At 33.9% G+C, this 5,296-nt stretch overlaps 1 long non-coding RNA gene across 1 annotated transcript; it reads right to left on the bottom strand.

Moving 5' to 3' along the window:
• Positions 1–3,873: 3,873 nt before the first annotated feature.
• On the bottom strand, positions 3,874–4,306 carry LOC110938698. The gene is made up of 2 exons (XR_002591602.2): positions 4,217–4,306; positions 3,874–4,111 (listed from the first exon to the last, which is right to left on the bottom strand). It is a non-coding gene; the product is annotated as an uncharacterized LOC110938698 (long non-coding RNA).
• Between the last annotated feature and the right edge of the window lie 990 nt (positions 4,307–5,296).

Raw genomic sequence — 5,296 nt, 5'->3', positions numbered from 1 at the left:
ACAACTAATCTCAACCCTCCAAATCTAAGATCAATGGACTAGAATCCTTCTTACCATTCTTATTTATTTTATCCTTTATATTTGATCCAAAGACAATGTGTAATGGGGCGTTATGCACCCACATAAAGCCCCTATAAAGCCCCAAACACCATTACGAAGGGCTTTATGAGACAAAAAAAATGGGGGAGGCGTGATATATATAGCGCCGGGTATGGGGGGGGGGGTTTCAAATTTTGGACCAATCAAAAATTAGTTAGTGTTTTTATAATTAATTAATAAAAACGAAAATTAATAATTAGGTATTGATGGGTAGAGGCTTTATGACTACGGGCTCTAGTGATATAACGCCCCATAAAGCCCCTGTGTGACGTGGCACGACACGTGTCGCATAACGCCCCACAAAGGGCTTTATGACTACGGATGGCCTAACCCCTATATCTATATCTATACTTACTATATTACTATATCTATACTTTTTTCTTCTTTATTTATAGATAGACCCCTAAAATGAGGGTAATTTGTTCTTTTAAACACTATTTAGTTTTTAGCCCCTAAACTTATTACGCTTAAATCCTTGAGTTTTAACAAAATTATAGATAATTAGTTGCACTTTTCCCCTTCCACAACAAACTTATAATTCTTTTACGTATTCTTGTCATATCTTATAAACTATAATGTTTTTAAAAAATCCAAAGGTACCGTGACGATCTACTCATTTTTGTCGACGTTTTGATAGTTGGTGAGTATTGACGTGCGAATTAAAATGTATAAGTAGATGATGCATTAGTGTATATGTAATTAAAGCAATGTGTCCTATCACATTTTTAACATGCTCAAGATTCTCTATGTTGTTATCATTATTATCAATTTAATAATATATTTACTATATTATAATGTATGAGATAGAGGCATTTTAAGATACTTAAAAAATAGAAACTTTTAAATAAGAATTATAATTATAAAATACATTGAATAAATAAAAGTATAAATAGATTTTTATATTTTAATTATTGGACAAAATTAAGAAATATTTCTTTGTTATATATATATATATATTGTTGGGATTTAAATAAAAAAATTATAATACTAACAACCCATACTAAAAAATGGTCCGACCCATCTTACCAAAAGAAAACCAGTTGACCGAGTCACTTTTGACCATAAACCTCCTTCAAGCTTACCGACTACTCTCAAATTCAAAATTTGTATCTCTTTTAAACGAACCAACCGATATTTTGGGGTTGACTACTCGATCATCAACCGATTAATACCCATTCAAACTCTTTCTATACCCTCATTTTCATCAGTCATCCATCGTACCTCTGTTTCCCTTAGTGCTAGCAACCGCCGCACCTCGTCTACCACAATAAATTCCGTCATTTGAATCCTCTGATCTGCAACCGGGTACCACGTTGATGATCACGTTATTATCATTTTTTTGGTCATACTAAGTTCTATTAATCTCCAATCATGCTTAGCCTTACTTTTCTTGATAACTAATTGTGTTTCAACGACTTTGACAACCGCCGCACAACCACTGCAACTTCTCACCGCCACAATCAGACCTTCAACTCACGATTCAGGTATCGAGTTATGCTTGTATCTTTCTGTTTGATTCCGTTTCGGTGTCTTTTTTCGATATGAATATTTGTAATTTGTTCCAGTGAACTAGCAACCGCACCATTACCGCTCACCATAGTTCGGTTCCGACCTCCGTGTGACTATCTGAACTGCTAATTGTGTCTCTGGTTAGCTCCGTTCTATTGTTAAGGTACCAAATGGAACCCTCTTTTGATTCTGATTCACATATTAATATACGAATGTTGGTTTCGTTTTGATTTATCTGGCGACAAAAACATCTAAAAAATATATGTAACTGAACTAAAATACATAGGAAGTTTATTAAGATAGAAATGTGTCTGGTGGTCCGAAATTATAACGGGAAAAGATGACTGTGTTTTCATTTGACACTAATTGGATCCCATGAGTTATTCTGTTTAAACCATTTTCATGTTTATTAGAAATACATTGATTTTAAGTGTTTTTTCATAGATTGAACAAAGTAAAATCTGTTTAATGTTTGAATGATTGTCAGAGGAGATTGGCGAATCCGTTGAGTTTGGAATTCTTGACAGTTTAATAAATGGAAAACTAACTATACATCATGCAACATATATAGTATCCATTGTAATTGTTGTGATTTTGATATGTGCTTCACTTGGATGTCGTTATATACTAGGTTATAGACCATGTATTACATGGGTTCTTCGGAAAAATTGTGCTTTCCATTTATATAAACTTGAATGATTTTTTAAAAATAAATATTTTATAGTTGAGGTTGGTTGTGTTCGAAGAACAAAACAATTATAAAATTTGAATTATTTTTTATATTTGATATTATTTCTTGTATCACACATAATAAATATAAATTTTGGTATGAATAAACAGAACCCTAATATGAACTATACATACAAAAATAAAAGAATGATTTCTTACTGATTTTAATTTTTCTTTTGAACATTCAACTTCATTAAAAACGCTCACAAACGGACCTCAAAACGAGGGCCGGAGCCAAACCACTTACAACATATACATTTGGAATTTACACCATTCAAGCCATATAATCGATTTCATCCTCGACCTTTGTTTCAACCAAAAAAACGACTTCAATTTAACATCCGCCACTATATCCCTAGCGTTGATGTTCTTCCGATTAAAAAGCCTATCATTCCGATTCATCCAAATGCACCATAAAGTAACAATGATAATTCCTTGAAAGATCTTCTTTCGTGTCTTATCACCACTGAAGGTCTTGAACATCTCCAAACAATCCCGAACCTCAAAGACGAATAAAGGAGGTATCTTACACCAGGTAGCAATCGCTTGCCACACTTAATTGACCATCGAACAACCTATAAATAAATGGGTAACCGATTCATCAGCTTCCCCACATAAAACACACTCCAAAGAACCGAAATTCACTCTACGCTTATCCAGCTCCACACGCGTTGGAATCCTATTAAACTCCGACCGGCACGCAAATATATTACACTTGAGAGGCACCTAACTAACCCAAAACAACTTATACACATCAACTGCTGAAATGTCCGTGATCAACCACTACTACAGAAATAGGCATTTGCTACGGCCAAAGTTGTAGCAAATCCGTAGCAAACACCCTTTTTGCTACGAATTTGCTACGGATTTGGTTCGTAGCTATAAGTCCCGTCGCGAATTTATTTGCTACGAACGTTAGCTACGAAAATTATGTTTGCGACGAATTTAGCTACACAAGTGACGTCGGTATTTTAGCCACGAATTTGCTATGAAGAAGGTTACTACGAAATTTTGCTATGGGTTTTTAGCTACGGAAACTTTTAGCTACGATTGTTTTTAGCTACGGTTGTTTATAGCTACGGATACGTGTAGCTACGGTTGTTTATAGCTACGGATACGTGTAGCTACGGAAAATTTTAGCTACGGATGTTTTTAGCTATGGTTATTTTTAGCTACGGGGTAGTTTTGCTACGAATGGGTTGGCTATGATAATTTGCAATGTTTTTGTTACAAAATTTAACTACGAACTTGCTACGAGTTTAGCTACGGATTTTGCTACGAGCTTACATTTTGACTACATAAATTTGCTACAGTTTGTGCAAATCCATTGCAAAATTTTGTTTCAAATTTTTTATGATTTTTGTTACAAATATAGCTACATATTTTGAAAGGTTTTAGCTACAAATTTGTAAGGTTTTTTTTTTTTGCTAAGGATTTAACAACTAATATTAAGAAACTTTAACTTTTTTATTATTTTTTTCATTATTTTTCGCTCAATCATTATACTCAAATCTTTAATAAATATAAAAAACCAACTTTACTTAATATACAAACAATCAAATTAAAATACCAACTTATTCAAATAACACAATAAAATCCAAACTATACAAAAACCATACACCTAATTTCAACATTAAAGAACATTTTGTGGCGGATTATCTGACAACTATTCTAGTCTCCCTTTCATTTAAGTGTATAAACAAACTTTCTTCAATTTTCCGGTCATAGCATATTTCTCTACTTGTTGTCTTCTTCCAATCCAACTTCAAGGCACCTGAAAATAATAAATGAACATAACTAGCTTTACATCAAATTACCAAAATCCAGTTACATAAACCAAACCAAACAAAACATAACCCCAACACCAAACCCAACAAACCAATCTTTCCAGCTGAGCGCCATTGGTTTGATTGAAAGTTATATGGGGGATTTGTAAATGTGTGTGAGAAAGTAAAGGAGAGATGGGTGGTGATGTAACTTAGTGAATGTGTATAAATAGGCTGTAGAGGATTGATGTGATTGGCTGGATATTAATGACACGGATTATAATCTTGGACCGTTTGTAATTTTTGGAACAATCTGAACGGTTGGTTTTGAATTTTTCATTTTTTTAATTCTAATATTTTGGCGGTCAAACAAAACCTGAAAGGCAAACCCAAAAAATCTGAATTGATCTTAACGAAAAAAAATCATAAAATACTAACCACTTTCTATAGAATTACTCATTTTTTTTAATCACAAACCCACTCAATTTTTTTAGTTTTGTTCTAATTTTGTGAAAATGAAATATATTTGAAGTTTAATAATGATTGTAAGTTTTTTTTATTTTCTTTTTATTATTAAACTAGAATTTTTAGCCGTGTCGCGCGTTAATGCGGTAACATCGCGTTTGTCAGTTATCAAAAGTTAGAAGTGAATGTGTAACTTACTTGAATATGAGGGTTAATTGTCTTTCATGTGAAAAGTTTAAGGGTTAATAGTCAATATTGTCAAAAGTTTGAAAGTTACTAGCGAATGTGCCTCATGTGAAAATACAAAAAAGCAAACTATTTGATTAGTTGAAAAGAATGGGCCCCACCTACACACCCTTTTAGCGCTCATTACTGGTCAGGCGGAGCTTCGATGCCCCCCCCCCTTTGGCACGCAGGAGATGGGGTGGGGGCACTACAGGGCGTTAATGGTGGTGATGTGGCCAGGGGCGGTATACCATATCCATATCCATTACTTGTGGCCTTGTGGTAGGAAATTTTGGGTTTTTCAATTGAGACTCAAGTTCAATCCCCATTTGTGACACTTTGGTAGATTAGACAATGATGGATAAAGCCTAGCTTTCTTACAGAGGTGTCAGGCTCTATTTTAAACCCCACCCGGGTTTTTGTCCCACAATGTGTTACGCCAGATAATTCTGCACTTGTGGTAGCACAACGACTGTCAAGTGTTTAAAATAAGAAAATAAAAT

Source organism: Helianthus annuus, chromosome 11, assembly GCF_002127325.2.
Source record: "Helianthus annuus cultivar XRQ/B chromosome 11, HanXRQr2.0-SUNRISE, whole genome shotgun sequence".
In the NCBI taxonomy this organism is placed as follows: Eukaryota; Viridiplantae; Streptophyta; class Magnoliopsida; order Asterales; family Asteraceae; genus Helianthus; species Helianthus annuus.
This window is presented reverse-complemented; position numbering and strand designations above follow the sequence as displayed.